Below are 27810 nucleotides of genomic sequence, written 5' to 3'. Positions count from 1 at the left end.
TGACATCTATATCTGTTCATACATGGCAGTTTGACATTCTAGGCAGTTTAGGTCCGAAATCCACCTAAAAAAATAAAAATGTGGAAAAAATTGCGTTTTCAAAGCACGTTCTCTTTATTTGCATTATGACGAACGTAAGTTTATATTTCCCTTTAAAAAATATATCCTAGGGGATTTAAACTTAATTATATCTCATCAGTTTCTTCGGCCTCTGCACAGAACCAACTGGGAATTCTCATTACAGATAGTTTCAGTGGATACCAATTTTCACACAGACATGTCTTAACTGCCAATCAATAATACAATTTGACACTAAGAAAGGACTGGTGCATCATTTGTTTCATAGAAACAAGCCTGTGTTGTGAGTCATATTCATAACTGGAAGTTTTTGACCTTGAGTTATTAAAAATATCAACTTCATGGCATTTGGGGGTCAGTCCACATTTCCCGGCACAAAACATTTGCACAATATCATGCAGCTGATTCACATTAAAGTTAGGGGGGGAGATGTAAGCTCTTAGATGCTGGATTGTGTTAAAAGCACTTGAAATAGAGTAGGTATCTATACCTGTGGATTTAGGGGTATGAAAAGGGATAAATGAATCCCTGTTGACAAAGCTGCGGCTCAGTTTAGACAGGATGGGCAGAGCCAGCAAAAAGCTGCAGTTGCAAATGGCTTCTACTCTGTTTGTAAAGTGTTGAGCAAGAGAGCAAGGAATTTACTATATGTTTTCAAGCTTGCTTAGAGCCTGAGGTCTAACAGTGGCAGGTGACAACTCATTTTTAAATGAACCTTCTATTGCTTAGCTCTGTCTTCATCCAACCACCACCTTAGGCACAGAAGCAACTGTGAATCAGAGAAGTGAATTAAAAATATCACTCTGGGCAGCAGAACCCTGAGCATGTCTAGGTATACTCATACAATTTTAGTCTGGATTCTGACAACTGGTACTACAGATATTGTGTTTGCAGTAATGACACAGCACCTTTATCATCGTGTTACATAGATCTTTTCTTGCACCTTCATGGGGAAATTGTTTCATGTCTCCTATAGAACCTTCCCCTTATCTTCATTATCGTTTCTCTATTACTGACATAAATACACAGTCAATTAAATATAACATCTTCTTCCCTTCCCTAATTATCTTCCAGTCTGGGGATTGTTGGGATGGTGCTCTGTTTCCATTTGAGACCAATTATTCCTTTTGCAGCTGTTAGTGGGTATTTTTGTAAGATTTAAGCTGGTTTTATACATTGGCTCTCCTCTTAATTAAGCACATGATTCAAAAGGAATCATTAAAAAGAAAAGGTGTCCTGCTAATTTCATGCAATGTAGCATAATTAAGGGGAATTTGTTAGAGAAGCGAATATTGCCTGATTGCTGCATCACCCCCCCCTCTATAAATGTTTATTTAATTTTTCCAATTTGAATGTTAAGAATTAGGGTAATGTGTTCCACAAGGCCATGGATACATCCTTTTTGTTTTTCAAGCATCTAAAAGATGATAGGCCTGATATCTGTACTTGTACCTTATAAAATACTTCTCTTTTTCATATTTTTTATATATTATATATATATGTTATATTATATATGTTACATCAGCAGATGCCAGAAGATACTAGGTAGGGTAGCACCCTTTTTAAAAAGATCATACTGGCCAGGCTGTGTTGGATGGTGACACAACAGACTGGGAAGTGATGTAAAGGGTAGGGGTGATGACCGTAGCAATGATGTAATGGGCTGACTGTGGTGAGGATTCTGCAAGGAACAGCGAAGACAAGGGGTAAGACAGACATAAAATTGGGAGGACAGGGGCGTAAGTGGGTAGGCCTGGGTTGGAACAAATGAGTAGTACAAATTCACTGGCAAATCTGTAACTCAGGTCTTGGTGACAACCCTAAAGCTAGGTGCGGTGAGGCCTGCTTGCAGGTGTTAAGTACAAGGTGCAAGGGACAGAGGACAGATTGCACCCACCACTAATACATGCTGAAATGCTATGTATAAAGACCCTATGGTATATAATTTTGCACCCCATTGTAAATGAGTCCTTAGTTGTGTTACAACATGTACTTGTTGAAAGGTAAACACAACAAAGAAAAACATCATGTTTGTTCTGCCTTCGTTTTCCATGGCAAAAAAGGACACATAATTTAAGGGAAATTGACGTATTGGAAATGATGGAATCTTTGTCAACAACACCAAAGTTTAAAAGAAATGGAACACAATGTGACAATAAAATGAGGTTTGTAGAAAAAAAATACTAATACTACGGTGGGACCTTTCCCTTTGAGAACTTTGGTTTTGTTGCTTCTGAGCGGCGAACTATAAAATAAGAGTAAGATACACGTACATACATGAGAGGTTTCTATAAACACAGTAATTCCATTAGCCTATTTTTCCAGTACAGGAAGGCTCGTGAATTCATTTTGCTGTCTTGAAAATGGAAAAATATTCACAGCCTAATAACTATAGAACCTCATTATATATGAACAGAGGAAATTCTTGCCAAGCACTACTTAAGCAATGACTGTGTCTCTTGACCAATATCTGTCAGTAGGGGGTTTTAAAAGTATCCAGGGCCTTGTTACACAACTTGAGAACTACACAGTACCCATTGTATTAGTGTTCTCAGCTGCTAGAATATTATGTTCTCCTGAAGAAGGTATCAAGAGGCACCAAAGTGACGGCCAGCATCCACTGGCTGCCAAATCGCAACCAACCAGAACTTGTTTGGGTTCATTATTTTGAGCTCAAAAGTACAATCAATTCCAGTTTCCATTAATACTGGTGCCAAATGGTATAGAATGATTATGATTTGGAACCAAATGAAAACATTGCCCCAATGCCAAGAACAGAGACAAACAGTACAGAAGCTTAAAACAACAACTCCCACCCTAGCATGGCATGAATGGCTGAATGATTATTAGTAACATAGTAACATAGTAAGTTAGGTTGAAAAAAGGCACATGTCCATCAAGTTCAACCTTTTAAGTCTATATACAACCTGCCTAACTGCCAGTTGATCCAGAGGAAGACAAAAAACCCATCTGAAGTCTCTCCAATTTGCCTCAGAGGGGGAAAAATTCCTTCCTGACTCCAAAATGGCAATTGGATTAGTCCCTAGATCAACTTGTACTATGAGCTAGTGTTTTCACCACTAGGGCAATCAATATGGTGCCCCTCAGTTCTGCAGAACAGATATATTATACACCTTACTCTGAAGGTATATTTTTCATTTACATGGAAACTGTACACAATTATGTCATTGTTGATACAAGTACATCAACGTTTAAAAAAAATGTTAACGGGAAGACTAAAGTTATAGATATTTACAAAATAGTGAATGTTAGGGGAAAAAATACCCATCAAGCTCAGGCCTATGCTTACATAAAGCAAAATAGAGGTTTGCATATTTCTGGAATATGTTAGTCTATTCCAAATACCAGCTGTTTAGTCTGCAGCAGAAGGCTACATAAATCACATCCTGAGCCTCTGTTCTGTCACTGGCTGGAAAAGATTCACCTTCCATCAAGCTGCAAGAAAAAAGGTTCCATTTCCCCATTGTACAATATATGATATGTTGCATTATCAGCTGTCAATCCACAGTCGCCATAAAAATGTGCTTTTATAAAGGCCATGGGATATTTTGCAAAAAGCTTGAATTTTAAAGAATCACAAATTGCTGTACATCACTGAACACTGATTATAAACGATGACTTCACTAGACAATGTTTAAAAGGCTATATTTTCTAGGTTATTCATGGTTCTAATGTATTATTTTTCATTGATAATAACACTGACAACAACACTGCAAAACATTAATATACATTAAGGGGATCATTTACTTGCAATAGAATTTCCACAAATCTCAACATTTTTGAAAAAGCTCTAAATATTTAACCTTTATGAAGTGTAAAAACTACACTAGGAACTAGGGATGCACCGAATCCAGGATTCGGTTTAGGATTAGGCCTTTTTCAGCAGGATTTGGATTTTGCCAAATCCTTCTTCCCGGCCAACCGTATCCAAATCCTAATTTGCATATGGAAATTAGGGGTAGGGAGGGAAATCGCGTGACTTTTTGGCACAAAACAAGGAAGTAAAAAATGTTTCCCAGTTCCCACCCCTAATTTGCATATGCAGATTAGGATTCAGATTCAGTTCGGTATTCGGCTGAAACTTTCGTGAAGGATTCAGTTCAGTCCAATCCAAAATAGTGGATTTGGTGCATCCCTAGTAAAAAAACACTAATACAAAACGTTGCCAGGCAAAAGTTGTAAAGATCCTACAGAAGTCATTGGGAGCTGCACTGATCCTACTGGACCACTCTAAATAAATTTGGACTTTTAGAGGTTTTTGGATTTTTTTTCGTTAGGAATTGTACGGTTTTCTAGGTATTTGTATTTTTTTAGCGCAACAATTTTCCGTTTGTATTTTTGTCATTTGCATTCTTTAATAAATCTCCCGACATTCGAAGTTTTAGGGTTTGTGGGTTTAGTTGTGGTTTCAAAAACTTCTAAAACGAATCCGACCTTTAATAAATAGGCTAATTGACTCCTGTTGCACAAATAAGGCTACCCTCTCATAGAAAAACACGGGGCATCTGATAGGTAATGTAAAAGCTTTGGGCAAATACTTTTATGACAAAATTATAAAATGCATGCAAAGACAATCTTATGATGTTAAAAAGGTTTAATTTCTGGTGTCCGTTTCTATTTAAGGTCAAGAAAATGGCAGAATATTTTTATAAAAATATATTTTTTCTAAATGTAAAACTAGAGTTTTCTCTTGTTTCCTTATGTTCCATCAAATCTTCTTTCAAAATACAGAAAATTGTCTGCGTGGGTGTGTATCCATGTGCTATCCTCAAGCAAGTTAAATGGAAACCTGTACTTTTTCAGTTTATGGACTTTCAGTGTGTGCCCAGTTGTGTTTTATACCAGCCTTCCCATGGACATCTACTAGTATTCTTTCCTATTCCTTTTTTTTTTTTTTGCTATTTCTTTTCTAGATGTGCAGATCTGGCAAGCGGTTTGAATGTAACAGAAGGAAAATAAAAATAACTTCTACAATCTTATGTTTTTGGTTTTAAACTAAGGACAGTATAAAGGCAATTATTTAATAAACCGCAACAGACACAAAAAGAAGATGAATAGTAAATTGCATTTGTATGTTATGTGAATACTTCTTCATTTATGCTCATTTATACTTTGAAATATGGAAAGTAAATATTTGTAACAAGCTGCAATGCATTCTTATACACTCTGCGGCACAAAGGGACAGGACAGTTGGCAGTAATTCTCTTTTTTGCATTTTTTTTAGTATCCAATCTGTATCTATGTTCTAGGTACCAGTGCAGAGTGTGATACTTCCTAATGTATTTTAGAGGTTTTGGTGCATATTCTGGGACAGTACACCAGTACAGCTACCAGTGGCGTGTCTATAGAGGAAGCAAAACCAGTGGCTGGGGGAACCCAGTCTGCTTCGTTTGTTTGGGGGCCCATGGGGGGGGGGGTTGCACGGCCCTTCACACAGGTCAAAAAGCATTTTTAACTTCATAAGTGACCTGCAACATCATTATCCCGTGATTTTGGCCATACACCTGGGTGGCCCATGCCCAAGTCATATGCCATTGGCAGCAACCCATCTTTCAGATCTGTCCTTTGATTTTTCTAACTTGTATGAGTTAAATAAAGACTTATGGGCCTATTTATCACGCTGTGACACATTAAAGACGATGTTGCCCATAGCAACCAATCAGAATAAGATTTCAACAGCTAGAAAACAAAAGCAAAGATCTGATTGGTTGCTGGGAAACATCACTGGTAATGTTCCCCTCCACTTTTTACACAGCATGATAAATAGACTGGTTGATAGATAGATAAATAGATTGGTTGTTAAAGGGGTTGTTCACCTTCAAACACTAAGTTGTTTTCAGATAGTTGACCAGTAGTGATGGGCGAATAAATTCGCCAGGCACGAATTCGCCGCAAATTCCCGTGTTTTGTTGCCAGCCAGTTAGAAGAAGGAAAACTATACCCCCAAACAATGTAGGTCTCTACAAAAAGATATCGCATAAAACAGCTCATATGGAAAACCCCGCTTCATGTAAATAAACCATTTTCATAATAATATACTTTTCTAGTAGTATGTGCCATTGGGTAATCATAAATAGAAAATTGCCATTTTAAAAAATAAGGGCCGCCCCCTGGGATCATATAATTCACAGTGCACACAAACATACCGACAAACCATACTCGTTAGGTCACATGAGCCAATTTACAGACAGAGTTTTGCTTCAACACTTCTTCCTGTTACAGTTACAGCCAGTGTCGGACTGGGATGCCAGGGGCCCACCAGAAAACCTTAGGCTGAGGGCCCACTTTCCAAACTATTATATCTCCTCTCCTCACTCAACCTCTTTATTCTCCTAGTCTCTATTCGCTACAGACTATACTCTATTCTTCCATTATTAAGCCTCTTTGTTACCAAAAAGAAATAGGGACTGACCATGAAATAGGCCAAATGTTTAGAAGCAAGAGGCCCAGGGCCGGAACTAGGGGTAGGCAGAAAAGGCACGTGCCTAGGACTCAAAGGTAGAGGGGCACCAGGCACGTACCTCTTCTGATACCTTTCCCTAGTTCGGACCCTTGTTCCTCACCAACTGCATCTGCAGTGCGATCTTCCGTGCATGTGTGCTTTGGCATGTGCGCTCTTCTTCGCATGTGCATGAATCTCCTCTTCTTAGAATTCTTAGAATACGCGTGTCTCCTCTTCCGCGCATGCGTCTCCTCTTTCGCACTTGCGTTTATTTGGGCATGGCACTAGGAGGGGAGACATGGTCGGCCGGGTTGCCTAGGGCACCCGAGCGACTTGGCCCAGCACTGAAGAGGCCCACTGACACCTGGGCCCACCGGGACTTTTCATGTACTTTTTATGTATACATACATAATTTTTTAGGGGACTGGAGGCGGGCAAGTAGAATAGCCAGTGAAATACCAGGTCATGTGGCAACCCTAGAATGATGTTATAGACAGAGGGACTGAAGTGTTCAGGCAACCCAGCTGAAAGACATCTTTCTCAATAAAGCAGAAGCTTCTCAAGGAGTCACAGAAGCTAGGATCCTGCATACACATTATTTTCTGTCCAAATGGCTTCAGCCAGAGAAGAGATGGCTGCAACCCCCAGAAGTCTGGATAAATATCAGCTGCATAGGGGTCCAGTTCTATCCTTTTGAGCAATAATATGCTTCAACATGTTTGTGATAACAAAAATGGAGGTGTGTGCCAACTGTTTAATGCTACAATGGTGTTGCAATTTGCTCTAATGTTTTCATAATAACTAAAACTCATGACAAAGTACAACATTTCCATGAAGCTTGATAATTGGATTTCAGGTGAATGTTCCACAACACCAAAGCAAAGTATCACAATGTACCCTGGGAAGCATCTTAATGCATGGGTGGGACAAAATGTTTTGTCCTTTGTTTCTAATGCTTGCATATGAACTAGTCACCTACTGCGACTGTAATTTGCTGCCTTTAAGCACCTCAAACAAATGTATGAAAAAAATTATGTAATAAAATATCATGTTTATAGAACAGAACTGATCTTGCACAGTCATTGTCCTAAACCAATGTGAAAATGCAGGACTTTCTTTTAATTGAAGCACATTCAAAATGGTTTATTTGGTTTTAAGCAGCCCACTTTCTTGAACTGGATTTTGTAACCAGAAACAAACCTAAACAGAGGTTCAGTGCTAGCTTTCCAAATTTAGGTTCCCCTCCGGGTTAGAAAAAGCTGAAATTTGAGAACCAGTGCTCTAGAACACCTGTATACTAAATATATATATATAATTCTGTGTATCAGTGGACTCATAAAACTTGCATGTCTAATTAGACAATATATATCGAAATCAATTACATTTTAATTACATGTTTATTAAAGATCTTAGGGGCACATTTACTTTGCTCGAGTGAAGGAATAGAATAAAAGAAACTTCGAATTTCAAAAACATTTCAGAAAACATTTTTTGGGCATTTCATCTCTTGTAGTGGTTATTGGTTGCTTTATACAGTATGTAAATGTGTTTGTTCAGTGTATACACCAATTTATTTTACAGTGCCACAGAATATGTTGGCTCTTTATAAATATAATAATAACAGTGCGATCTTATGTGAAAACAACTGCAAGACAAGCAGACAGTCCTCACTGTCATTATTATCAACCTTTCCCAAAATATAGTCCAATGGGTTGATGACTTTCTTACAGCACTTAATACAAGAAGGAATGGGACAGGTTGTTACGCTGGAAGAAAGGCTTTTTAGAGTAAACTGGTGTTAGAAATAATGTTTTCCAGGAAACATGATTGGCTACACAGAAGATTATTAATGAAAATGAATTACAATTGGATCAAAGAGATCAATGAAGGTTTTATAACAATATGCACTTTTTTTTTGCCTCACCCTTAACGAACGTTTTTGTGGAGAGAGGAACATCTCACAGGCAATGATCATTGTTAGCGTTACAGATCACTTACAATGTTTTGATAAATCACATAGTACATTTTGCTGGAAAAAAACCCTTTTTTGTTCTGTTCATTATCGTTATACCTTCTCTTAATAATCTTATATTTGTTCACTTTTCCCTATGAGATTTGTACAATAGTGGCATCCATTCCCTGACTGAGATTGACTTTCAAAGAAACAAATGAATCCTTCTATATATGTACTGTATGTATTTTTCAAACACAAAACTACCACGTAAAGAAGAATAATTCAGTGAACCAGCCATAATTAGGCCCCAAGCTAATTGACTATTAATATTATAGACTCCAAACATCTAGCTGATCGGGAGGAAGGCAAAAAGAAAGAAAGATAGAAACTTACTAGAAGAACAATCATCCTTTTCTTAGAACATAATTTATCTGCCAGAACAACTGCTTTGGGGAAATAATTCCACAAGTTCAAAGTTCTCATTATAAAGCCTTGATGAAACCTATTTTTTGTAAGGGACGTTCTTTATGCACTTTATTAGCTTAGTTACCCTGATATGAACTCTCTCTAATTTAATACTGTACTTTCTATAAATTTGTAAAAACTGTAGTGCATTATCCAGAAGAGTACAACAAAGCCGTCTTCCAAGTAATTTAAAAACAGATTAAAGAGGTCCCAACAAAGAACCCTGTGGTACAAAGGGACCACAATACAATCGGTATCAAGAACTGTGTTTGTTTGCTTTCTAAACTATGATCTTGGTGATGCTATTTGCAAATGGATAATGTACGGGATAAAATTGTTTCATACAAATAGCATCACCAAGACTGGCAGACCCTAGTTTAGAAGACAAACATTATGTGGCGAGTAGTCCAAGTACCTATACAAGACTTCAGCGCCAGCAGTACTGTCTAAATTCCTACTTACTTTATCACAAAATTCTGTATGTGATTAACTGACAAGCCTTCAAATAACTACAAACCCACTACAAATGTCAGACTTTAAGGTCTATAATTACTATAGTTTGTGCCCATAACCTCTTTTTAAAAATTGGAATTACATCAGCTCTCCTCCTGTACTTTGCCATGACACTAGACAAGAGGACATTACATTTGGGTGTATTCCATCAGGCCCTTGAGCCTTCTGCTTAACTGTTTTATTACCTTGTCATGTGTTAGCCACTGACAATGTTTTTGTTAAGCCCTCTGTATTACTATGCAAGTCCTCAGACACTGGTGGCTCTGATTATTAAAGGAAAACTATACCCCCCCAAACAACGTAGGTCTCTATAAAAAGATATTGCATAAAAGAGCTCATACTGTATGTAAAACCCTGCTTCATATAAATAAACCATTTTCATAATAAAATACTTTTTTAGTAGTATGTGCCATTGGGTAATTATAAATAGAAAATTGCCATTTTAAAAAATAAGGGCCGCCCAAACAAACTATACTTGTTAGGTCACATGAGCCAATTAACAGACAGATTTCTGTATTTTGCTTCCTTCCTGTTACAGTTAGAGTTGTAGTATTTCTGGTCAGGTGATCTCTGAGGCAGCACACAGACCATAACAAAATGGTGGTTCAAGGCAAGAGATGTAAAAGGAAATATTTACTTAAATATATATATACCAGTTTGGTAAGATTCTTTAATATGTCACTTAATATGATATAAACTATCTGTTGCTTAAGTGTTCATTTTGGGGGTATAGTTTTCCTTCAATGTGTTTACCATTTCACTATCCCCTGTAACAAAAAGGTTTCAGCATTTCTCAAAAGCATTTAGTACTACAGGCATAGGATCCGTTATAATCCAGAAAGCTCCGAATTACGGAAAGGCCCAGAGACTCCATTTTATCCAAATAATGCTGATTTTTATTTCATATGTATTTTCTAAGAGGATAACAGGAACATTAATAATTTAATAACATTTAAGAGGACAACAATTTCTGTAGTATCCAAGAAATAAATGTAGCTTCTTTGCTAACCCAGTTTATGTTTGTTTTATGTAAGGTCGGTTAAACCATCTTAGGATGTATATGTTATGCTTTCCTGTTGCAGCATTTTTTACTGCATCAGGAGCCGAGCCTTCTCATTAACATTAGGCAGTCTATAATTAAGTCATGCACATTAAGCATCAGCAGTTTCAATAAATCCTGCAATGGTTGATATTGTTTCCATTAATTAATGTCATAGCATTTAGCCTACCATATCCTTCCTCATCTACAGCAAGTATCCACTTATCTATTCATATGCGGTTGTAACTATATGTCTTCATACACGTCATAAAAAAAGGACAGCAAAACTCTCTTTGGTGCTGCTTTGATTTCCTGCTTTATCACAGTATATAAAAAGAACATTTATCTGCTGCCCAATCAGGAAATATCTCTCTTATGTAACAAACGGTAATCAGACCAATGTATTATGTACTTTGCAAAAGAGGCCTAAGCTCAGGATATGCGGCTTACTAAAGCAGAGTTGATCAGCCCAGACATTATCTTTGGTTTTTCATATGATGGATTATAATGACGCTGTAGGCCTGCAGAGTCCAGAGCTGTGATGGACCTAATCAATGACTGCCACAAATGTTCTTATAATCCCTGAATTCTTCAGTTCTATATGATTATATTCAAGGTCAATATAGGTATTTGTCTAATGAACTTAGTTCATCAAAAGATCTGTTTAGGTGACAAGAGGACATCCTGGAGATTGGAAGAAGGGCGATTAAAACAGGATTGGTTTCAGTTTTTGAACGTTTACACTTGTAGCAAAAAAGGAAACAAGGATAATAATAACAGTGATTGGGCTTTTTTGGCCTGGGTCTTACGTCTCAGAATGATTCTACTGAACCGATTAGTCAAACACAGATTTTGACTACTAGTAAGAGCTAAATGACAAACAAAAGTATTCCAGGTAATACAACCATTATTGCAGAAATGGCCATCCTACTACAGCACCCAGCATCCCCGGAAAGCCCAAGGCTTCCCTATGATATTGGTCTCCAGGGTGTAAATAGTGGTAGGCATGAGCCTGTAGTGCAGCTGGAGGGGACGCAGTCCTGCATGAAATTAGAAACAGACAGAACAGAGAAGTGATAAATGGAGTGACAGTGTTGGAATGGCCCACTGGGATACCAGGAAAACTCCTGGTGGGCCCAGGTGTCAGTGGGCCCTCCTGCTTCTAAATATTTGTTTTATTTCATGGCAATTCCTTATTTCCATAACAAATAGGCTAAATAGATGTAATAATAGATTTAAGTATGTAAAGAAAAGAAGAGAATAGAGGTTGAGTGAGGAGAGGCAGAAAATAGTACTGAGAGTGGCCCCTGATCTAAGGTTTTTTGGTGGGCCTCTGGTGTCCCAGTCCGACACTGGGGAGTGACATCTGGGAGGGGTGGGGGATAGCAACTGTGGTGGCAACAACAGTGACAGTGGGCTGCAGAGTGCAAGAAAAGCAGAGGACAGGTTGGAGGGGCACTGGATCAAGCAGCATTGCCTTGGGTTCCAGTATTACTTAGTTTGGCTTAGTTTTAGGGTCTGATGGCCTCTTTAGGAGGCAAAAACCTCATGGAATAGGTAAACGCTTATACCAAGAGGAAGATTATTCTGAATTGTACTTTTAGTGCATAGAAATGTTATACTAACACCATTCGTGACTGTCCTTCTGTATTCTTCTGATTCTGCAGCTCTCCAGTTTTGAATTTAAAAAAGCACCTGTCTGCTCATTTAATTAAATAGGTGCGAAATTGCACAAAGCCAGCAGCCAACAAGCAACCAATCAACCATTAGCTTTAGACGGGCTATTACAACTTAGAAAATGAAAGCAATGTTTTGGTTGGTTGCTATGGGTAACTGTACTTGGAGGAATTCTGCCCCAGTGTTCATAAACCAGTTTTCCAGCAAAAAAGGCAGTGGTTTAATTGTGACAGATGAAGAATAGAAGGCCTGCCTATAAATGATAAAATAAACAATAGAAGAAATATTCTCAGTTGGTGCTATAGGGTTGGTGGAGTCAATGACCCCCTGACAACTTTAAATTTTTCAGCTGAACGGAGAGCAGGTAAAGCCAAAAATTTTAATCAGAATATCACTGTATGTATCAAAGTTAATTCTAAAGTAAACAAATCCTCCATCTTATTTTGTTAGTTCTTTATATTGTTATGGATTTTATTTTCTGTGTAAACACCAAATCATGGCTGATTTAAATTGTCTGTTAATGGATATCCCTATATGTGCTGCTGTGCTACTTATTTCCCAACTGGCAAAGACTTGGGGCAGTTAGTGCACCCGTATATCATGTATTATTAGTTCCTCTTATATGTACATGGCATATTCATAGGATATACCTGGGATATACATAGGATGTACATGGGAAAAGAGGAGTTCTGCTGTATTATGGCGCTTGTTTAAACAAAAGTCACATCACAAGCTAGAGAAGTCTTTTAAAAGACAGTATTACAATATACTACTGTCTTCTTTCTCTAATGTGAATTAAAAACAACTAACCAAAAATAAAAGCATGCTTCTGGTGAGGGTGGGGGGTGGAACTACAAAAATAGCCCTAAGAAACAAATTGTTAAAAAAAAAGTCATAAGAACATTTTGCTTGTTTTCTCAAAAATAAAGCAAAATGTTTGGAATGTGTTTTTCCTTGTTTTTCCCAGGTCTGTGTGACCATATCTAGCCAAGAATGCTGGCCAAGAAACAGCCGAATCACTCTCCTCCATTTATTCCTGCGTCTGCATCTGCGCAAAATCTGTGCCGTTATCCGAAATCACTTGTCTTGAGTGGAGAGGACAAAGGAGTGAGAGGAGGAGTGTAAAAGGAATACATCAAGTAGTCACAGGTTCTGCTTACGCTATTTATACAGACCAAGGGGCAGGTTTATCAAGGGTCGAATTTCAAGTTCATGGGGGTTATTTTAAACTCCCATGAACTCGAAATTCTACCAACTGCAATTTATTTAAAAAATCTCATATTTGGTACTCGGGTGAATAGGATTGACCCGCAAACTCTAATTGAATTCCAATTGAATTCGATTCCAGTTTTTTTTCCGAAAAACTCGAATGTCAAGAAGGCTGCAAACAAATCCAAATTGATTCCAGGAAAGTCCTCCATAGGTTAAAACAGCAGTTCGGCAGGCTTAAGGTGGTGAAAAGTCAACTTCGAGATCTTAAAGGGCCAGTGTATATACATTTTGAAAATCAAATTTGAAAAAACTCGAAAAAATTTTAACAATTCCCTAGTCAACTGTGACAGTTTTAGTCATAAAAAACTCAAATATTCTAATTTTCACTTCAACCCTTGATAAATCTGCCCCTAAGTTTGGCAGTTTCTTGGCTAGCATTTAAACACCAAGAAGTATGACCACAGCCATAAGGTCATAAGCCCATTCAGGCATGACTGGGTGCAAACATTCTATATGGCTTGATGCAGGCCTAGGTGTCTACCAATGTAATAAAGGGTGATAATGACTTATGCCACAAAAAAGCTCTAAACTGTGATGCAGTGTTAATGGGCAATGAGCATTAGTCAACAGACGCCTTAGCTTGCTTATCACAATTGGCACTCTGCATCCCTGTTTTGATCTCTCCATGTCTACCCTTGCACTCTTCTGAACTCTGGAATTAGACATGCGAGCTGTTTATAGCTGTTAGGTCTAAATATATATAAACAGAGACAGATGAGCTTTGTCTGTAAGACTAAAGAGAGAAGAGAAAGCTGGGCATATTTCTTTAGCAAGACTTAGCAGACTTTATGCACATGATAATAGATAGACAGACAGACAGATAGAGATGATAAATAGTTAGACATATTGGGGCACATTTACTTTGCTCGAGTGAAGGAATAGAATAAAAAAAACTTTGAATTTCGAATGTTTTTTTTGGCTACTTCAACCATCAAATTGGCTACTTCGACTTCGACTTTGAATCGAACGATTAGAACTAAAAATCGTTCGAATATTCGACCATTCGATAGTCGAAGTACTGTCTCTTTAAAAAAAACTTTTTTTTACTTCGCCAACTAAAACCTACTGAACCTCAATGTTAGTCTATGGGGAAGGTCCCCAAAGGCTTTCTAAGGTTTTTTTGGTCATAGAAAAAGGGTTAATTAACCGTCGATATTCGACCATATGTAAATCTCCCCCTTAATGTCCATGTTCATGTGAAAATCCATAAAAGTTGTGATATAAAGAAATATCAGTAGATAGGTAAGATCATCTGCAAACATATGCACATGATGATAGATATACAGAGAGAGATGATAGAGAAAGATAGATGATAGACAGTGATGAGAGAGAGAGCGAGAGAAAGAGAGAGAAAGAAAGAGAGAGAAAGAGAGAAAGAGAGATAGATGATTGATGATAAGGATGATAAGAAAGAGATAGATAGATAGATAGATAGATAGATAGATAGATAGATAGATAGATAGATAGATACTGTAGATAGATAGATAGATAGATAGATAGATAGATAGATAGATAGATAGATAGATAGATAGATAGATAGATAGATAGATAGATAGATAGATAGATAGATAGATAGATAATATGATATATAGTTAGATATATAATTTGTTCAGGTGAAACTCCATAAAGGTAGTGATATAATTAAATATCAGTAGATAGGTAAGATCATCTAAGACAGACAGACAAATGGATAGGCAGATGCTGCAGTGCTGGGGACCAAGGTTCAATTCAACAAGAGCATATATTCAAGGAGTTTGTGTGTTCTCCCTGTGCTGATGTATGTTTCCTATGCCCAGTTACCTCCCTTATTACAATTATATACATGCAGCTTAAATGGCCCATGATATATATAATAGTGTGTGTGAATGCGAAGGAGACCATAGATTGTAATCTCCACTGGAGCAGGGCTGATGTGAATGATGTATAATCTCTTTAAAGTGCTGCAGAATATGTTGACACTATAGAAATAAAGAATAATATTACTATATCCAGTTTCAAAGAGTCTGTTTTGCTATTGCAAATATACGGATAGGTTTCTGTAGGGATGGAATGTGGCCTGCAGAGATTAAAGGAGGGTGTGTGTGTATGGAGGGAGGTACAAAAGGCTAAAGTACACCACAGGAAGACAAACGACAGTGGGGGAACCATGAACAATAATATTTAGGAGAATACTTGAAATATTCCTCAAGAATGCTAAAAGAGCTAGAAATATATGCCATGAAGGTTCTGTTCAGCTACTGTTGTGAAACTAAATCCAATAAAAAAGTTTTTTTCTTTCTTGCTTCATATGCCATCGCTTTGTTTTCAACCACAGCCTGTTAAATGGCTCCGAATACTTCTGCATAACATCAATATTTTATTATATGAGAGCAATGAATATGCAGTATATAGTATACCAATCCCAATACAGGTATCCAGAAACAGACCACATACCGGTGCATGCAAGGTTAAATTTCCTCTTCTGTTTTCCATGTTTACCTTTCTGACTACATTTGAAAGAAACATACACAGATCACTTCACCAAAACAATAGGAGACTCGTGTTTCTTTTGAAATTGCAGATGTACATTTCCAAAATGCCTTTTTTCCTGCCCGTTTGGCAAAGGAAAGTTTCACTGTCCCTGTTTCTCTTTGAAAGTTTACAGAATGTAATATGGTTTATCACTAAGATCTAACTTTTTTTCCTTTGCTTATCCTTCCAATGGGATCTAAATCTGGGAAATGGTATGCAGAAAGCTCAGCAGAATGGGAATGCCATTTCATACTCAAATAGTTCTTAATTTTTTTTACATATCTCTGTAATAATAAAACAGTAGCATGTATTTGATTGTAATAAAGCTGCATGGATCCATATTGGTGGCAAAAGAATCCGACTGTGTTTATTTAATGTTTAAATGTTGTTTTTAGAAACCTTAAACAAATGCTTCGAATTATAGGTTCTCTATTTGGAAAACTCCAGTTCTCAAGAATTCTAAGATAATAGATTCTTTACTTTTGTCCCCTGCTCTAAACTTGATTTTGCTTTGGTTTCCCCATAAACAATTTATACTCTATATATTACTAACGTTACTTGTATTAATTATTACATCTTTTTATGTATACATTTTTAATAAAGAGAAAACTTCCCAACATATTGGTCTGTGGGGAAAGGACCCTGGGGGAGTCTAAAGAAAGTCTGATGGTCCAGGCAAGATACTAAATACTTCTTTGTTGCCCTAGATATTCATAAACACCTTGTCCAAATGCAGTGAACACATATTCATGTTAATAAATATTCTAGGTACTGTATCAGGGTGGCTTGAACCATATAGTATATTGCTTGTGCACACACAGCTCACTTGTACCTTGTGATTTGCATGCTAATGCCATTATAGAAATAGGGGTGAATTATAAATGCACCCACAAGTGAGGGTGCTGTCAAATGGATGATGGAGAGCACATATTAATGCAATTGATTAAGGTACTTGAATCAGGATGCGCTCCTGCTGTTCTTTCGTCCGTCCTGCCTCTTCTTATGAATGGCGCTCAATTGTGCCTATTGAAACCGGGGAACCCTGGAGCTTCCATATATCTATTGAAAAATCGGGAGTCTATACAGCTATTCAGCATGGCCAAAGGGACCAGCCCCAGTTCCAAGGCAGTCAAATCCAAATAAGTTTATATCAAAAAAGATATATATCCCAAGGCCTTTTAGAGTAAAAATAAGAATAATTTATTGAATTTCACATTTAAAAAGTATTCAGTACATACCACCCCACATATCCCTCCTTACGCGTTTCGCACCTTCCGGCGCTTAGTCATAGGTGTGTCACTGGAGCTTCCAACAACCTATGCCCACAATTATGTTTAAATTATTGGGGAAAAACCTGCATTATGGGCAAACAAAACATAGTGTTTTGCATCCAAAATGGCACACTGCATTTGAGTTTGTAAATGACCTATATTGTGTGCCTTCTCAAGCAATACTGGGTCCTCCTGTGTAATGCAGGGCTACTGGGAACAGTCATAAGCAACATCTATAAACTCAAGTATGAGGAAAAACAGCACAGTGACATTCAAATATAAACATATGCATGTACATACTTGCACACACATAGTAATGCCTTATGCCGTATGTATCATCAGCTTACATTTATTATATACAACAATAGAGAGCACAGTACTTCTCTCAGGATAAACCATCCTCTTCACTGTGCTTCTCTCCAAGAAGGGATTTGTCACTGTCATTAAAGAACGTTTGATCTCAGGAGTGAATGACCTCTTAAGCATGTCAGTGCAATGGAGTAAAGTATCCTAACTATGGTGCTGGCCACATCTGTAACCTGATCCATCAGAGATGCCCTGGGGCCAAAGCTGTAGTTTGTCACTGCAGGGCCAACAGCAATCCTCTCCAAAGAAGAACTTGAGCTGTTCTATAAATAAAGAGGTGCAGCCCGAGTGTTATTCAGAATTTTAGTAACCTTATCGCTATGTTTTAAATACAAAACCACGAGATGGAAATGCAATAAATCAATTGAAAGGCCCGTTTCCAGGCTTGGTCAGTAAGGTTGCATCCCAGCTGGTATTGTATAGATTGTAAAATGTCCTATAATAGGAGGTGTTAAAGAGATTTATCCAGGCTTGTTCAATCCTTTTAGACATTCTTTTAGTCGTTTAGCCTGTGGGTTGGTCACCACTTAAAATAATGGCAAGTGCTCAGTGTCACATTGTACTTGTGATTATTTTCCATAGTTGTTGTTTTCTGCTAGCGCAAATTAAGTAACACATGCAGCCAAGGCAAGACTGGCAAAAGTCCATTGCAATGGTAAACAAGGATTAAAGTCAAAGCAAGGGTCTAGAAGACAGAGCTCAAAGAACTCACAGGCAAGGTGACATCATTAAAATGGCTCCTCAGTGGGCCTTTCTGCTTGACTTTCATGCCAATGTATAGCATACCAATGTTGTCTTTGTTAACTAATGTGGTCCAGATCCAGTGCAGCCATGATGACAACCATTGAGAAGGTGTGGCACAATGACATTATTCAGGAGTTCCCGGTCAAGGGCATCTCTTACACATATATTCTCAGATGTTCAGGCACAGTGGTCAAAATTGGCCAACCAAGTCTGAGCATATCAGGCCAACAAAAAATATGATATCCAAAGCCACTGTACCTTGGTGTTACAAAATGTGAGGGGGTATGGAATAGGTTCTACCTATCTATTTCTCTACCTCCATTTCTGTCAGTCATACAGTCGTTGATACAGTTTACAGAGTAATGTGAGCAAGTGCTTCTGTTGCCTTTGCTATTCTTTAGTTTCTGCTTGAAGAACAAGTCATAAATGTATTTTTATACACTTACGATGTTCAGTTGAAAAAACTTAACCTTAAAGTCTCAATGCAAGTACATCATGAATAAACAACATGAAGGCCAGGCCTAACTACTAACTCCTATGCAACAACAGTAAAAACATGGTAGAAATAATAGATGGAAAAGGATGGCCAAGAAATTTACACCAAAATGTTCACATATTTGTGAAACTGATTTTTTTCCCCTTTCTACTAAAGACTGGTCATCAAAACTTTCATTATTAGAAAATCGAATATACGGTATATGGTTATAAGCAGCCTTGTGATATTCTTGTTCATTATGAGCAGTTGCAGATGTGAAGTCAGGAAACAATTTCTGAACATCATGAAGAGTATCATGAGCATGTATAGTTTTTGCTGCCAAAGCTGTTGCATCTAGAACATGGGCGTGCCCCCCAACATACCCAGTTATAAGCTTCAGTATATACAATTCATGAGGTACAACTCAGTTTCATGAAAAAGTGCAACATGCAAAGGGGACCCTAAAGCTGACCACAGACGCAAAGATCCAATCGTACGAATCAAAGTACAATTAAACTTTCCCATCTCCCGACATGCCACTAATCATTCAGATCAAAGTCTTACCATTCCGACCAAATAAAGTAGTTAAAGAACAGATCAGTCAATGTCCTGCCCCTGACAGCAATCGTACGATAGACAAAGCTAGTGATAGTCTCCCACTGAAAATCGTACGATCTGCAGTACATGCAGAGATATTACCCGCAGCCGACAGAAATTTTCTAACCTGTCCGATCGAGCAAACGACCGATCACCGCCGGACGAAAAATGACGGGGCTCTCCACACACGTTCCAAAAATCATACAAATCCTTGATTCGAACGATGAGATCTTTGCGTCTATGGCCAGTTTAAGAGTAGTATTATGCCCCTCTAGGACTATGAACGTATATGCACCTCCATGGCCCAATAACTGACCTGGTTACTTTGCTGCTATGGTGGAAATTTTATCTAAATAAGAAGCAGTCATAAGCCATCTCTCTAAAAGTAGTCAATGAAGGAACAAGCTTTTCTGATGGTGCTCTGTCCTCGGTTGTTCTACTCCCTCAATTTCCACGCACAATTTGTAGTGTCAGGTGCTAGCTCTAGAGCCCTTCCTTGCACAGGGGTGATGAAAAATGACTTTCCCTAAAACCAAAATGGAAACATTTATTTTTGTAGTATGTTTTGGGACTATTCTTCTAGTTTGCAATGTGCTACTGGACTCAGACTTGATAATGAAAGGAAAAAAAAAAATATAAGACTGAGAAGAGGGAGTAAAAAGTGGAAAGTCACAGGTAAGTGATCAAAGGGATAGTGATGATAAAAAAACACTGCAGCTAAGACCAAAAAAATGAATGATTTTTTTTTTCTTTAGCAAAGAGGCCAATTGCATAGTATAATGAAGAAACATGGCAAATACATCAAAGGACCCTAGGAGACCCAGTGAACTGGAAAAGAAGTACAGGTATGGGAACTGTTATCTAGAAGGTTCGGGACCTGGGGTTTTCCGGATAAGGGATTTTTCCATAATTTGGATCTCCATACCTTACGTCTGCCAAAATATCATTTAAAACCAGTAGGATCGTTTTGCCACCAATAAGGATTAATTTTTTCTTATTTGGGATCAAGTACAAGGTACTGTTTTATTATTACAGGCAAACATTTATAAAAATTTCAATTATATGATTAAACTAGAGTCTATGGGAGATAGCCATCCCATAATGCTGAGCCTTCTGGATAACAAGTTTCCAGATAATGAATCCAATACATGTACAAGAGAGCTGACAGGCTAAACACCAGGGGTGGTACTTGATAAAAGGGTGGCAGTTGGCTAAAGAGTAGGAATGAAAAGCAACCGTTGAACAGAAAGGACATTTTATTCACCAATGTTCTCTGCAGGGTTGTCAACTGCCAGGGTAATATTTCACACCCAGACCTGACCTTAAATATAAATATAATACTTGCTCACACTGAAAGGTAACTTTGACAGCTGAGCACTATCTCTGAGCTTCAAATAATGTGTAATGTTTAATTATAAAAGCATTGGCAAATAAATTATAATTATTCTAAACTTTGATAAGTTCTTAGACTACTGCATTTGCCTTAATTAGCATTCTTAGAATGGAGCACAAAGGGCTGCACTTTTCTCTGAGTATACAATTGCCTGCATCAGGCAGTGCTGTATTCATGGGGGCACATGGGTTACCCTACTTCCGCATCATTCCGACATTGAACCACATTTTGTCTGTCTCACCAGGATCCCTACAAATACAAGCTCATGCATCACTCCTTATCGTCTAGATACTGTAATTATCCCCAAAAACAAACTACAACTTTTAAATAAAAACTACTGTAAAAATGAAAATTTATAATAAGCTTCCACTCAAGGAAATACATTTATTTTTTAAATATAATTGTGTATAGTATGTGAAATGATCAAATTATTATCCCTCTCTCAGCAGCCTGTCCCATGCAGGCAGTGTGTCAGAGTCTCTTATCATGAAAGTCAGTTAGCAATAAAACGTTGTCTAGGCAAAGGAAGCACCTATGAAGTTGATTTAAATATTTACTAGTAGAGTCACTAAGGTAATAAATGCGAGTGGGTCTACATTATACTTACATTTGGGCCCTCAACCGTCTTGTTATCAAAGTTACTCGATATTAACTAGTAAACTAATAGCTAACTAATATAACCAAACAGTACAAATACATTGCATTTTCCTGAAACAGTCATCAGGGAGTGATGGAATGGTTCAAATTAAAAAGCAATAATAATAAAGTTACAGGGCAGAATACTTTGTTTTTGAACTACATTATATCCTCGGGCTCCTAAACCCAAGGTTAAACTTCCATAATGGAAGGTCATTTAATTTTTTCCTAATTGCAAAATACTTGGGTCACTTTTTATTGCATGTTATATTTACATGTTTGCACGAGTATTGTTAATGAGTAGACTAGAATTCATTAGTTTGTTTTGTACATTCAATAGCAGGCAAAACCATAGCACACTTCCATACACAATCATTATTTTTTGTACAACATATTTTGGGCAATGCCTTATTGAAAAGTCACAATTGGAACTTCTATTTTGGTCCTTACATGCTGAAGAACACATGGGGTCCAGGTGCCCCATCCTGGTCCAACAGAGCCTTGTGTGTGTACATTTTCGAGGACTAAGATTGAATTAATTCTGCCTTCACACTCAAAAGAATACTTTTCTTGTGCTCACAATAAAGGAAAATATTATAAATGGTGAAATAATTATTGGGTGACTGCAAATATCATAAAAAACACCTATAATTTTACATCATACTGACGCTGATCCGGTGCCAGAATACAAAGTCAGAAACTTCCCTAGAGCACACAGGTATATACATAATTTATAGAAACTGATAAATTAAGATGCACAACTGTGTATGTTGTATCTGAGAAAAGATGGCTATATAAATCCCACACCAAAGTTCTACAGGTATAAAATTCAGCGCAAGCACTAAAGATGTACAGGGGTACCCGATCATTACTGATGCCCTAAAATATAATTTCTGGGGTAAAATGCTACATTGTGGGGAGAAACATGTTGATTGCATTTTGCACATTGCGTCAAGGTATGTAAATGAGCCGCTATGTTGGCATGTTTTTGGTATCATCAATATAATGAAAGTACACATTTGTATGTGTTGATTGCAAGCTCTTGTGAGCAGAACCCTGTATGTAATCCCATTGTTTTATTGTGTAACCAATGTTATTTTGATGTAAATCCCTTGTTTGTTGTTAGTACTCTTTGGGGTAAATTCACTAAAGAGCGAATTTTCTCCAGTGTCCGCTTAGCTGCACTCCGCACCACTTCACCAAGTGATAATTTGTTACCGCTACGTTAATTCACTAATATGCGAAGTTGCGTCTCAGCAGCCAAAGGCTTGTGAATTTTCACTAGCGTTACTTCGGCTGGGCGAGCATTTTCATTTTGAATTTTCTCTAGCTTTCATTTCTGCCTAGCGAAACCTCGCTAGCACTTTTGCGCTTAGGTTAATTTGAATAGTGCAGGTACCTAAAAGTCGTATGGACGTCTTTAATTGTAATGTTGATGCAAATGTTTGAAATGGCCACTTTTTGAAACACATGTCCAATGGGCCATAATGAAGACAGAGGAGATCCTCTAATACCTAGACATAAGCCCACCCTTAATAAAATGTGGCATGCCCCTCAAATTAGTTTACAAAAATTGTTCACACATAATTCTTTGGATAGTTTGGACTTTTGAAGGCAATCCCGCTTTAAAAAAAGAAAAGTCGCCAGTGATGTCACTGACAAAAGATTGAGGAGGATGTAGCTTTGTTTTATCATTTCGCCTGGTCTGAGGTGGCGAAGTTAAACTCTGGCGAAAGAAGTAACGTTCAGTAAAATTTGCATCTTAGTGAATTTGCGGAGTAATGACCATTCGCCAGAGCAAAAAGTCGCCTGATGATATGGTATGAATGAACACTAGCGACGGTTTCGTTCGCTAGCGAATTGTCCTCTACGTCTATTAGTAAATTGGCGATGTCCCTGCAAATGGGATTTCTGGCGAATTTCCGCTAGCGGCGGCCACTTCGCTCTTTAGTGAATCTGCCCCATAGAATCTACATTTCACAGGTACAAGTCATTCAATGATGAATCAAACTGCCAGGCAACAATCACAAACTGGCACTTAAAGGGTTAAATAATGGACATGTACATGCCAAAAATAAAATATTCAAAGCCACTGAGCACTTTATGTAGAGCACCGAATTCCCTGGCTTGCTATAGTGGAAAAAATTTATATATTATATGAAGGTAGTGGAATTAATGTGTATTCTGAATTAATTTGAAGCAAATGAACCTTGTCTTAACCCTTTTGCCTATTGTGGGCAAGATATATATATATATATGTATATAGATATAGATATCTGAGGGATAACAACTGTGATCTGACAAACTCCAATACACATTCCCAGATCGGTCAGCTATCATGTAATTCACATGACAGTCATGACTGCAGACCTGCCCTGACATGCTCATGCTACAGAGTGGCGTCACTACAGAGGAAGTAGATCACCTGTGATTTTGTTTTCACGTCGCAGTTGACAAGTGTTTTCAAGTGCACCGTGAGTCACCCCGTGATTTCGCCCCCATAATTACTCCCCTGCACACAGGATTAAGGATTCTGGAAATGGCAAAAATGACTGTTCCCAAGTCCCATTAATCACACCCCTCCAAATCCAACCCCAGGACTCAGCAAATCTGAGAAAATAGAGCTGCCAAATATCCCTAGTTTCCAGAGACTGTCACTTTTTTGACCCACTGCTCCAGGAAATTTTTGTTCTAACTCATTTACAGTTATTACCAGCCCAGAACCGTTCCCTGGCTCCCTGCCCTTGCTGCCCCCAACCACCCTATCCGGCCCCAGCGCGTCAAAAGAAGGTACCATCGCGTGAACTAAAGGGGGGTTGAGGCTGCGACAGATGTCTGGAGGGGACTTTGCGGCAGGGGCAGGTCCCTATGACAGCAGCCCAGGTGGGATCCGGGCCCCTCAGTCTGCTCCTGCCCCCAAGTGATTATAATCACTTAATTGATACCCCCAGGCTGGTGCTCTTGGTGGATGAAAACTACAATGGCCTGGGGTACTTCTTTAGGATTAAACAGTTGTAATTTTTGCAAAAATATGGCTTTTTACTCTACTGTGCATGCACCAGCCAGGAGCAATGGGAACATTAAGAAGTGCAAGATGTTTGCTTTGAGGTGCTCCTACAGAAATACCACAGCCGGTGCAATTTTCAGTGACCATGTGTACCAGCCACTGAGGGGGTGCCTAATATTTGGCACCTCTAGTTATATCACCTTTTCAATTAAAAACTGCATGGCCTCCATTTATTGCATATATAGCAACGGCGCACGTAATAAGGCCAGCTCCAGCATTCCCGCCTCGCCAGAGCCGGCTCATTCTAACTTGCTATTTGAAAGCAGAAAAGCAATTCAATGCTCTTCAGTTTTCCAGGCTGATTCCAAGAAATGTTTGGCTCCAGCTACAGCAGTTCTCCCAGGGGCCTCTGCATTTGAGGGGGGCCTTGTATTAACAAGCGGCTGCTCATTTCCCATATCGCAAGGCAGGACCGGGCTTCACAAATAAAAAGGAGGAGGTGGGAAAGGGGAGGGAGGGCGTACAATAGGATATGTTATTCCTAGCAAGCTGGTTCAGACTGTGTAGTGGCAAGTGTTTATATGAGAGCTGGTTGTGACCAGCCTTTTTGTACAGAGCCTTCTTCATCGTTCTCAGAAGGGGGAGTAAATAATGTTTTGTGGGGATAAACAGCAAAGCATGGGCCGCAAGTTCTCCTCATTAACCCTTCAGCATATGCTGATTTACCAGCAACATAATGCTTCTCTCACGATAAAATGATCAAATCTTTTATATTTGTCACATCATTCAATAAGTGACTGCAGCACCGTTGTCTCAAAAGGACCTTTATATCACACCGCATGTTACAAAGCTTGTTCTTTTATTTATCCTTAGAAAGCACACTGGATTTTATGCAACAGAATTTTCAGACACATTAGGGAGTCACTTTCATACCAATACACAGTGAGCAAAGTGTTAAAAAATGGCTTGCTACTTGCCCCTCAAGTAAACTGGCTGGCCAATTTGCATTTGGCTCACTACTGCTGGAGCTGCAGTAGGGGCAGGGTCGGACTGGAGGGCCCAGGGCCCACCAGGACTCCTGTCCAAGGACACTGTCCAGGGCCCCCTCCGGACCCCCTACTGCGACGCAGCGCATGAGCAAAAGGAGCCGCGCCGCAAATTGTTTTATTTTGCAGGGCCAGGAGATCGGGAGAGGGGGTCTAGCCCGGCGGGGGGACCATGAGCTTGGGGCCCTCCGGGTTTTTTCCTGGTGTCCTGCCGGGCCAGTCCGACCCTGATTAGGGGAGTATTAAAGGTGTTGTTCACCTTTTAACTTTTACTATGTTATTGAATGGCTATTTCTAAGCAACTTTTCAATTGGCCTTCATTTTTTTCTTTTTTTTACAGTTTTTGAATTATTTGCCTTCTTCTTCTGACTCTTTCCAGCTTTCAAGTCACTGACCCCATCTAGAAAACAAAAGCTCTGTAAGGCTACACATATATTGTTATTGCTACTTTTTATTACTCAACTTTCTATTCAGGCCCTCTCCTATTCATATTGCAGTCTCTTATTCAAATCAATGCATGGTTGCTTGGTTAATGTGGACCCTTACAACCAGATCGCCGACATGGCAAACTGAAGAGCTGCTGAATAAAAAGCTAAATAATTAAATTGCAAATTGTCTCAGAATATCACTCTCTAAATCAAACTAAACATATATTTGAAGGTGAACAACCCCTTTAACCCCACGCTACATAGAGAGATGCTGGGCAAGCTGAATCTATCCACATTTGTTATCTGCAGGTACAGGTATGGGATCTGTTATCCAGAATGCTCGAGTCGTGAGGTTTTTCTGTAATTTGGATCTCCATACCTTAAGTCTACTAAAAAATAATTTTAACATTAATTAAACTTAATAGGATTTTTTGACTCCAATAAGGATCAATTATATTTGTTGTGATCAAGTACAAGGTACTGTTTTATTATTAATTATTTGATTAAAATAGAGTCAATGGGAGAAACTTTTAACAGATCCCATACCTGTATCACACATATGCTGTGCCAGCAATAAATTCCCATTACAGTAAAACAATAAATGAAAGCCTTCAGGTGACAGTAGTGGCTGGCCACCAACATATCATAACATTCTCATGGGGAATGAAGGAAATGATAGAGGAATGTAAAATCAGGCTTCCCTCAAGAGTCATACTTACTAGGAAACTCAGGGCTGGTGGTTTTAATAATACAGGTATGGGATCTATTATATGGAAACCCATTATCCAGAAAGCTCCAAATTACGGAATGGCCGTCTCTCTTAGGCTCCATTTTATCCTAATAATCAAAATTTAAAAAAATGATATACCTTTTTCTCTGTAATAATAAAACAGTAGCTTGTATTTGATCCCAACTACAATATAATTAATCCTTATTGGAAGCAAAACCAGCCCATTGGGTTTATTTAATGTTTAAAGGATTTTCTATTAGACTTAGGGGCAGATATATCAAAGGTCGAGGTGAATTTTCAAAGTGAAAAACTTCGAATTTCGAGCTATTTTTTGTGTACTTCGACTGGGGAATAGTCATACTTCGATTAGAATTTGAAAAAACTTCGAAATTCGAAGTACTGTCCCTTAAAAACTTTGACTTCGACCATTCGCCACCTAAAAGCTGCCGCAGTGCTGTTTTAGCCTATGGGGGACCTCCTACAACCTGTATGGGGGCAATTGGGGGAGTTTGGGAGATTGAAGGTCGACGTTAAAAAAACTTCAAGTCAAAGTACGATCGAAGTACAATCGAAGTACGATCGAAGTACGATAGAAGTATGATCGAAGTACGATCGTACAATTCGAAGTACGATTGTACTTCGAATCAAAAAAACTTCGACCTCCATTCGATTGGTCTTTTTGAATTCGAAGTTTTTTTAACTTCGACCTTTGATAAATATGCCCCTTAATGTATGAAGATCCAAATTATGGAAAGATCCCTTATCTGGAAGACCCCGGGTCCCAAGCATTCTGGATAACAGGTTCCATACCTGTACAAGGTCATAGGCCCACCTGGTTCTCTTGTAGGCCAGTTCATGCTACTGATGGGACAAGACAACAGTGGAACATTAATGTCCACAGAGCAACTTTTAGGAAAGACCACCAGTATCTCAATAATGTGCCTCTCATGGTAACAATAGAGGTGCTACAGAAGCAGGGTTCCTGACCCAGAGAATAAAAAAATAGCCCTGGTCTTGCTCCAGTTCCAAGATTCATCTACTCGATACGTGCAGGAAGCCAAAGCAATCCGTCAGTCTTCTGCTTCATTAGCCAGGAACTTGATATATGAGGATTTTAATGAATAAATAAATGTACACACAAGTTT

General features: G+C 38.4%; 1 protein-coding gene across 2 annotated transcripts in view; it reads right to left on the bottom strand.

Moving 5' to 3' along the window:
- wnk4.L (WNK lysine deficient protein kinase 4 L homeolog) overlaps positions 1-27810 on the bottom strand; it is a 123006-nt gene that overhangs the window by 51619 nt on the left and 43577 nt on the right. The window lies entirely within an intron of this gene.

Source organism: Xenopus laevis, chromosome 9_10L, assembly GCF_017654675.1.
Source record: "Xenopus laevis strain J_2021 chromosome 9_10L, Xenopus_laevis_v10.1, whole genome shotgun sequence".
Classification (NCBI taxonomy): Eukaryota; Metazoa; Chordata; class Amphibia; order Anura; family Pipidae; genus Xenopus; species Xenopus laevis.
This window is presented reverse-complemented; position numbering and strand designations above follow the sequence as displayed.